Raw genomic sequence first — 10,580 nt, 5'->3', positions numbered from 1 at the left:
TGTAAGTCATTTTGCCAGGGTTACCATTTCCTTGATCAGCTTACATGATTCTTAGTTGCCTATCATTACTAATTCATATAGTTTATATAATGCTCTAGATTCTGCATTAGTCATATTATATTTCTTGTTAATGCTTTTATTATTTAATATGTGCTTAAAATCTCGTATACAAACATCAGGAAAACACACTTAAAGGATTGTGCAATGCTGGGCTATAAGTACTTTTTTGCGTAAGACATTTGAATTCCCAAAGTTAAACTTATGGATATCATTGAGAATAAACTTCAGATTTAGTTTTCCTACAAACAGTTTATAATCAAATACTAATTGAGTGAAACTGACCCTTTTAGCAGGAATGAAAGAAAATATTTTTCAAGAACTTTGTACTGCTCCATGGAAATTTGTTTAGAACTAAAATTAAAAAAAGCGTAACTTGTTCTTCTTGTGTCATCCATTTCCTCTGACTTTCGATTTGCCTCTGCCTCTGTAGGTTGTGGCTGTCCAATTGTTTAAGAGGCTCTAGTCATGGTGAAAAAAACCTTCTTCAAATATGTTGGATGAAAACTCGGAGTTGAGACTGTCAGCATTTTGCAATTGTTTTGGTAGAGGTGGAAGTTCTCAATGTTAATCAAAATGACAGCCTCCAGGAACTTCAGACTCACAGAACAAGTCTTTTGAATTATTTACATCTGGTCCACTGAAATGCTGACTACCACCTCTGTCAGAATTATATTGTGGTATTGGGTATGCTGAATTAGTGTTATAACTGTAAGCATCTCTCTTCATTTTTTTGTGTTTTCTTGCTACTATAGTAGCAGCATGTCTGTTAACTCTAGCTGGAATGCCAAGATATAAAGCAGACCAGCATTGAAAATTACTATTATTTTTAATATTGCATCTAGTTCTAAAACTGCCTTATGTAATACCTCAAGTTTATCAGCATTATGATCGATAAGATGTCTCAGTAATAAAAGCCTAATGTCATTAAATAATTTAAATAAAGACTGGTAAATATTGTAATTTTCTGAAATACCACTGGGAAACTTAAAAAATCGCAAACCTTTAGGCACTTGTTGGATCTGTATGCAGTGCTGTAAATAATGATTTTCAAGTTCTAAACTTTCTAGTTTGAATAACTTATTTTCCAGTTCATAAATTTGTGTATTACAAGAAGACTCAGTAATATCATCAAGGCCACTTATCGAAGATACTTGAGTTACTTGTGAAAAGTTAGAAAACAGATTAACAATACCTTTAATCACGTTTCCAACCACATTAAAATCCATGGTGTGTGAAGGAGAACTGGTAGTCAGCATTCTGTCAGCTGAATCAAAAGAAGTAGAATTTGTAGAGGCTGTATCCAGAAAAGTGCCAAGAATCAACTTGGCAAAAGCTTCTTGCATCTTTGCTAACATGTCAGTAAGTGTTTGGCTTACAACCATAAGCTCTGCAGGAAATGGATGTAAACTCAAATCCAAACTGGAATCATTCATGGAAGGAAGGTGTGATGTGCTGGCTACAGAGACCATAATCAGCAGGCTGAAATGCTAGAGAAACAAGTAAAGAACCAAGAACAGGTTATAATCATCTCTGTTTGTAAGATTTGGAAAGAAAACTGGCAGATTAATAGATTGTTTGATGTTGGATTCTAACATCACCTCAGGATGGAAAGAAGGATTGGCTCATAATGCCACCCTATCTATATAAAAAAATCAGGCAGGGAGGATTAGAAGATAAACCTTGGAGTTCTGATATCCTTCTAGCAGAGGTGATGGCTACCAAAAATATAGTCTTCCATGTCAGAAACTTTAGATCACATTGTGCTGCTGGTTCAAAAGGGGAATGAATTAAGGTCTGTACCAAACTTAAGTCCCATGGAGGAGTTGGGTCCTTATAAGGAGGCCCAAAAGAAGAGTATCTTTCAAACAGGCATTACAAAATTTTGATGAACCTAGAGTGGAGTTTTCATGTCCTGCATGACAATTAGAAATGGATGCAAGTTGAACTCTTAATAGTTGAGGAGCTAGCTCCTTCAATGAAAATTGTAGCTAAAATTTCAAGGACACTAGATACAGGAGCTGGAAAGGGGTCAGTTTGTTTCTGATGTGCCAAAAAACAAATCTTTTCCTTGTACATCTGTAAAGTCTTCTTATGGAGGCTTTGTAAGAAGACAAAAATACAAGATGGACAGGGGAAGAGAGCACTTCTTGTCTGGCTATTAATGGAAGTGGAGGAACCAGGTAGCCAGCTTTAGGTTTGAGATATCCAGGTGAATCATGTCTGTTGGGTGAGACAGGAGGTCTGGAATCAGATCTACAATCCAAGGTGAGTAGACTAGATGAGGTCAAAGAAAGGAAAACCAAATTTGTCTAGGCCAGTAAATTGCAATGAGGATGGCTTTGCTCTTCAACCTGAAAGCTTTCTGCAGAAATTTGGGGTTAAGGGAGTTGGGGGATATGAACAGAGGAGACAGGGATGCCAATCATGTAGTACAGCCTCTCTCAGTCTTTCCCCCATTGAGGGCATTAGGGCAAAGAAGCTGCTGCACTTGTTGTTTAGGGGGATGTAAATAGGTCACAGCAAGGCTGGCCCCATCAGTGAAAAATCATTTCTGCCCCTTCCATGTTGAGAGACCACATGTGTGGTAGTAGAAGGGACCTGCTTAATTTGTTTGCTATCACATTGGATTTCCCCAGAATGTGCATTGCTATCAGAAACTGGTTGGATGAGATTGAACATTGCCACATTCTTAGAACTTCTTGACACAAGGAGTAAGACCTGGTTCCCCTTGTTTGTTGCTGTACCAGACCACTGACATATTGTTTGTCTGAATCAAAATTGTCCCAAAAGGGAGAGAGTCTTGGAAGGCCTGCAACACTAAGAGCACCACTCTCATTTCAGGGACATTGACATGCATGCTGGCCTCTTTGGGGACCATGTACCTTAGACTGTTTTACCCAGGAAGTACCCCCCACCCAATCCAGGAAGCATTCATGTTCACTGTGGGCTTGGACTGAGGGAAAATGAAGGGACGGCCTTGCTTTACCTAATCTGATCAAATCCACCAGCAAAGGTATATTTTGCATGCTTGGGTAATTGTTATCTGGGTGGCACGTGGTGACAATGAATAGTGTAATAAAGGTAGATATTAAAGATATTAAAAAATGTCAGCTATGGAAAAAACAAAAGACTGACTTATCTTCTCTACAAACTGACAAGCTTGAGAGCTCAAAGCGACCATGCCCAAATGTGAAAGTGGCAAATGAGATCTGAGGTATGTTAGAGGATGGTACATTAGGGTCTATATTATAACATCAAAGTCTTACAACTGCAAATGTTATAATATCGAACCCATTAGAGTGAAACACCAGAAAACCGAACAGTCAGAATAGCAAATTTTTTCCCAGGGAAATAATTTGCTGTTCTGACAAACATACACACAACACAAGCATACCAAAATAAATAATCCACACACATACACTTCACAAAATCCTATACTAAACCATACATACACCACTAGCTATACACTTACCTTAACCCAACCCTAACCCTAAGGTCCCTAACTATTGCACACTCACATTACCCGCTCCCTAATCCTAAGGTCCCTATTGCACACTCACCTTACCCGCTCCTTAACCCTAAAAGTCCCTATCGCACAGTCACCTTACCCATTCCCTAACCCTAAGGCCCCTATCGCAGACTCATTTTCATTCACGCACTTACCTTAACCCGGTCCATAACCTTCGATCCACAGTCAAGGAAATAGCGAAGCTGCAGAAATGGCCCACCAAATACTTTCCCTAGGAAAGTATTTGGTGTTCTGCAGCTTTGCTATTTCCAGCGTTCGCTAAATAGGGTTCGATATTGTAACATTTGAAGTTGTAAGACTTCAATGTTATAATATAGACCCGTGCATTATGGGTAAGGGAGGACCTCAAGAGTTTCCTAGTGGCCACGAGCTAAAGTAACAGCCAAGTTGGATCCGGGGATTGGATCCAAACCCAACTGCTGAGGAAGAATGAAAACTGACAACATCAGATAAAACTATACTGACATAATACCAGCTGCAAGCATTTTACATCACAAACCATATTGACTTAATCCTAGTCGCAAACATTATACATCACTTATAAAATAACCAATCATTGTCAGTCAAACATTACATAGCTCATTCAAGTTCTGCCCTCTTTTAAACCTCATTCCTCCCCTGTATTTATTGTCCAACCAATTCCCATATTTTGCTATGTAATTTGCTCCTACCCTTTTTTAAAGATCCCAATTTCAGTTATTCTATCTCTGTTACTATATTCACTACTTCTAGTATAGTTGGTTTAGACCTTGATTTCCATTTTCTTGTAATTCCTTTTTTGGCAGGCACCATAATTAGACTCAGTAAGGCCTTACTATGTCTAGGCAATTCCGATTCTGCATCATGTTCCAGAAAAAATCATTTCCCTTGTTACACCAATTTGCTCACCCTAGATTTTGTTGCATATTTGGGAGAGATATGTATATCCCGATTGTTTTGTTGTGAATTACTTATCAAATATCTCTTCCCAATCCTTTCTATCCTCTTCTAATTGATTCTCATAGTTATGCAATATTTGACATGCTTTACTAATAATTCCTTTTTTAATGCCAACTTCTGTTTTAGATTCTACCAAATACTCTACCAGTACTGGTCTTTCATTTAGGACCCCCCCTATTTCTTTCTCTTTGCCTAGACTCTGATATCAATCCTTAATAGCGAAAGCAATCTCTAACCTGCAGTCCAAATCAATTTTTGACATCTTCCCATTCTATTACCTTTCCCTCTCCAGTTTTTTGCTCCCAACACCTTGGTTCCTTTGACAGTTTTCTCCAATAAATTCCAGGCTCCTCTTGCATATTGTCTGCATCCCTAATTGCAGTCATCCCTATCATCAGAAACTCCTTCCTCCATTCCCGTGTTGGTTTAGTTCTTAGAATACTTTCTGCTACTTTATGAATATAATATTCTGTATGATTATTATTCTCCTTAAATATCTGCATCCAAAATCCCAGTCTCTTTTTGTTTCTTGAACTTCCCTCTGTTTCATCATCCTCCCTTTCCACTTTGAATTATGTTTCTGCTTGTGATATGCATAGGAGCCTTAACTGTGTAGTTTGAAATACCCCTTCAAATGGTGTAATCCCAATCTGCCTTGTTCTATTGGCAAAATCAGCTTCTCCCACTTGACTCTTGCCATTTTCCCCTCCCAGATAAAATCCTTCAGTTCTTTATTAATTGCTATCCACAATTTCTCCTCTGGTTGATAAAACTATGCGTGACTTGTGTATAAGACTAAAGGGAATAAAACATTTTAACTCCTTGTATTTTACTATCCCTATCCATATAAAAAAGCTTCCAAATTCTCAGTTTTTGTATTATCTTTTGTTTAGTCTCTTCCCACATGTCCTTAGTTGCTACACTGGAATCATTTTTTAATCCATATTCCTAGGTACTTTATTTTATCATGTCCCCATAAATATTGATATTGCTGAACCAGTCTGCGTGGGTACATAATTTTACGCTATTGCCTTTGTTTTAACTTTATTAATTTTGTATCTCAAAAAGATTCGAAGCTGTCACATAATATTCCACAACACTGTAATGTCCTTCTCTGGTTTTGTCAGGTATAAATTAATATAATCTGCAAAGAGAGACAGCTTTTCTTGACTACCATACAAATGATATCCTTGAATTTCTGAGCTCTTTACTTTCTTTGCCAATGCTTCTAAATATAATGCAAATAACAAAGGGTAAAGATGACACCCCTGCGTGGCTCCTCTGCTCAAGCAGAAATTATCAGAGTACCCTACCGACTTTAATTTCTGCCTCCAATCCTTCATATATCTTCCTAATCACCTTTTAATTTTATCAGGGAATGCAAATGATTCCATTGCCCTGCTCATAAAGTCACAGCTTTTTCTTGAAAATGCTTTGCCTGTATCAAGACCCACTAATGACAGTGATATTTTCTTAAATTCTGCTTCCCTCTGGATCTTCAATGTTATGATAATATTGGCAAATGTTTGCCTCCCCTCCACAAAACTACACTGATCCATATCTATCAATTTTGGCATCACCTTTGCCATTCTTTTAGCCATCATAGACATAAACACTTTATAATCATGGTTTAGTATTGAAATGGGTCTGTATCTAGCTGACTCTGATAGATCTTTACCCTCTTTAGGTATTACAGCTACCACCGCTTTCTTCTAGGATGTTGGTACTTCTCCTCCTCTTAAAATAGTGTTAAACAAAACCTTACAGATCTATCAGTTTTTTCCCTCATAGCTTCTAAACTTCCATAGGAACACCATCTATTTCTGTGAACTTTCTTGTAGATTGGTTAAACATCACCATCTTTTATCTCCAATGCTCCTATCCTAACTGTTAGTAATTGAGCCTCCTTTACCTCTTACCTTAGCATATTTAATTCTTCCATAAACATTTCCATTTATACCGTTTCTTGATTTCCATATTCTCTGCTTAATACAGACTTTCACAGAATTTCTAAAATACTTCTAATACCTCTACAAATCTCTTGTTGCCTTCCTTGTTATAGGCTCACTAAGCTTGGTGACAGAACTTTCTACTTTCTGTTGACTAAGTCATTGTGCTGAAAGTTTTTGTGCTCTAGAGTTATTATCAAAAACATTTGCTTAACAGCAATCTTTCTAAACTCACGCATATTAGCTAGGTAATCCCTTATTTTCTGTTTAGCATTCTGCAGTTGCTTCTCTTCTTGTTCTATGGGATTTCCCCGATTCTGCAATAATTTAATTTGTGTCAGTCCATCTAAATAATTATTGTTACTTCTTAACCATATCTCCCTTTCTTTTATTTCCACCCTGGTTTAAAATTCCATTTTAATTTTATCCCACTCCCTAGCTATTATTTATAGATGGAATTTCTATCTTCTCTAATAGCTCCTGAATAATGTCCACTATCCATTCCTTAAACTCCTCTCTTTTCAAAAGATAGGTGGGAAAGCGCCAGTGTCTCATTTTTATTTTATTACCCTGTGTTTTTATTTTAGTTATGATTGGCGCATGATCTGAAATAATTATTTGGTGATTACCAAGACCTTCAATTGAATGCACATGTTCCTGTGAAATGTAAATTTTGTCTAGCCTACCCCAGTTTTTGTATCTTGGGGAATAATAATGTAAATTCACTCCAAACTCTTAGTACTGAATTCACATCTTCCATGCCAAATACTTTCTCTTCTGGGCCTTCGACACATTTTCAGTGCTGCAAATGAAATTCCAGTCCCCACCTATTAGTAATAATTCTTGGTGAAAGCTGAGTATTTCTTCAGAATTTTCTTAAGCTCCATTATAGCAGTTTTATATGGAACATAAATACATGCCAATGTAATCGTCTTCCCTTGCCAGTAGCTCCTTTGTACTACAAATCTCTGTGAGACCATTGAGATTTAAAGACATTACAATAAGCATGATTCTATTAAAAAAGTTATTATTCCCACCTTTCATGTATAACAGCTTTTTTGTTAAATGTCTAATTCCAGCTTTTGTGTTAGAAACATACACTGTTTGGCAGGTTAAACTTTTATACAGTTGCTTCTTGTCATATCCATTTGATCCTATGTCCATCTTACAAAACATTTTGTTTTACTGAAATAAAACAAACATACACCCCAATACCCCTAAAACATATTAACTTAATACTAACACACAAAAGGATTCATATCTTTAGATATTGAAGCTTTATCCTCCTAATATATACAAATGTCCCAAACTGACAGCTACACTCACAGCCTTGAGTTAACCTAAAAGAAAGGTTAGCCATGCTAAGACCCATGATACAGCCTGTGCTTCAACTAAGTGTTGTCTGGTTTTGTCTTATATTTATACCTGTCCCAGTTGTGAAAACACCTAAATGCTTTCAGATAACATTATCTCCTAGCCAATTTCTCTTTTTTTCTATCGAATTTCTCTTTATCAGATAGTAGCCAATTTATCTTTATCAGATTGTCTGCATGGAGACATGAGGACCAGATATGGAACTGCTACTAAGCATACATTTATGTGCTAGAAAAAGAGCCATACAATATTAAACTTTCTTTTTTATTTACTTCTTTTCTTTTTAAACTTGTTACTAGATTAAGCTAAGGGCCTTTATCCAGTCATTCCCCTATACAAGAATGAGAAAAAGGATATTAAGTTTTTTTTTTGTCATACTCTTTTAACCAGACTGTTTTTTTTTACATTGCAGTGCCTACATTTCTTAAAACTGAACAAGGAGAAAGAGATAAGATGGGAGAAAGAAAAAAAGAAAAAAAAAAACAAGAGCACCTGTTTACAATAGTATCTTCATTACACTTAAAAACAACTGAGAATATTAAGAAAAAAAATCTGTTTTACTTACAGTTAACTTTCTCCCTCCTCTTCCCTCCACAAAATATTTGTCTGAACATTAATGACATGAAGTAGGACATATACTTTAAAATCCTCCACAAGTCCAACAGTCCAATATTTCCAGATTTTCACAAATACAATTATTGCTTTGCAATCCTACATTTTCCAATTTCCAAGTTACTGGTTTTATTTCTGTTCATCTCCATCTCCCAAATCCTGTCTCTGCTTCATTTCCAATGTACTCCTGATTCTACTTGTCAGGTAAACCAAACAAATGAGCTGTAGAAAGCACAAGTCCAAGGCTGACAATAAAAATGTAAATTTAATGAAGTTATCCATTCATGATTCTACTTGTCAACTCACATCCTCCCTTCCTTCTCTCCATCATTTTCCATTGAAAAATTGGAAACAGTTTTACTGGCACAGTATCTCTGTGGTCTTTATTACCAGAGGAACAGGAAGAAGAATCTCCTTCTTTTCACAGATCACATTTGTTGGGAAAACGTTTCTATTTCCTCCTTACATGTACTTCATCAAAAAATGAGTTTGTCCCTCCAGGGAAGAATATTTTGAAGATAGCTGGGTACAGCAGATTGAATCGCATGCCTGCTTCTCAACATTCCATGAACAGTGGTATACATTTACTCCTCTTCTGCCTGATGTACAATGAGTAATCATTCTCCAAAAATACTCTGCTGTCTGCCACTTGTAATACTTTGTCCTTTTGCCACAATTTTGTCAGACTCAACTTCTTCTGCTGGTAGGATTGCATCTTTACTATTAAAGGTCTAGGTTGCTTTCTCATAGCCACGTTCAGAGTACACACATGATGTGCCCTTTCAATTAACAACTCCTGTTGTGGAATACCAGTCCAGTTGCTTATTTCTGCTCTTAATACAGTCTGTTCCTTCCAGCTTCTCTGGTACAGCTGAATATCTCAGATTTTCCCTACATTCTCTGTCCTTTAATTCTAATATTTTTGAAACATCTCTTCTTGAGCAGTGTCATATTCATCCAGGCTTTCCTTCATTTCATTCTCTAATTTTTGCAGTTTTATTACCTCATCTGAATATCTCTTTAAATCTTCTTCCATTTTTTCCAGACTTTTGCTGTTTGAGTTGATATACACCATCACTGTTTTGCTCATTTTAACCTGGTCTATGTGTAGTTGTCTTATGCTTTCCTCTAGGTTACTGGAAGTCATGTCTGCAGCTTGCACTGCCTTTTGCCGAACAGCTGCAGTACTTTTCCCAGTCAATGTTTTTTTTCACCTTTTGTAGCCAAGTTTCCTTCAGGTCCTCTGTATTTCTTTTTTCTTGGCATCCAGGCAGTGCACTTACTAGCCAGTTACTTAAATTTACCCAGTAACACAAAAGTGCATTGACATCTTCTGCTGAGTTTCTGTTTTCACACTGGGAGAGCTAGAAATAAGCTATTACTCAATGTGCAGCCATCTTGGAAGTCACCACCTATTAGTTATTGAGACTCATCTTTTTCTAACCTTGCATGATCAAGTCTTCTATAAATATTTCCATTTGTGCTCTTTCTTGGTTTACACATTCCTCTGCTTTATACAGATTTGCATAAAATGCATGAAATATGTCTAACACTGCCATAGGATCTTGGGTTATTTTTCTTCTCATAGGCTCCCTGAATTTGGCAACAACCATTTCTATTTTCTGTTGCCTAAGTTGTTGTGCTAAAAGATTTTGTGCTCTGGAGTTGTTAACAAAAAAAACTAGTTGATTGACAGTAATTTTTCTACACTCATGTATAGTATCCAAATGCTCCCTTATTTTCTTTTTAGTACTCAGCAGTTGCTACTCTTTTTGTTCTGTGAGATCCCCCTTATTCTGCAATACTTTAAACTTTGTTAACCCCTCTAAACAACTCCTATCACTTCTTAATCATATCCCTTTCTCATTTATTTCAACCCTATTTTCCAGCTACATTTTCATTTTATCCCACTAACTAGCTATTCATTCTAAATAAGTTTCTATCTTCTTTATTAACTCTTGAATAATTTCCACTACCCATTCCTTGTATTCGTTTCTTTTTAAAAGGAAGGTGGAAAAGTTCAACTATCTAATTTTTACTTCATTACCCTGCATTTGTATCTTAGTTTTTATTGGTGCATGATCTGAAATAGTTATTGGATGTGTGCTGAAGTTTTC

The sequence above is a fragment of the Protopterus annectens genome, chromosome 5.part1, assembly GCF_019279795.1.
Source record: "Protopterus annectens isolate FY-2018-M chromosome 5.part1, PAN1.0, whole genome shotgun sequence".
In the NCBI taxonomy this organism is placed as follows: domain Eukaryota; kingdom Metazoa; phylum Chordata; order Ceratodontiformes; family Protopteridae; genus Protopterus; species Protopterus annectens.
Note: the sequence above shows the minus strand (reverse complement) of the source record.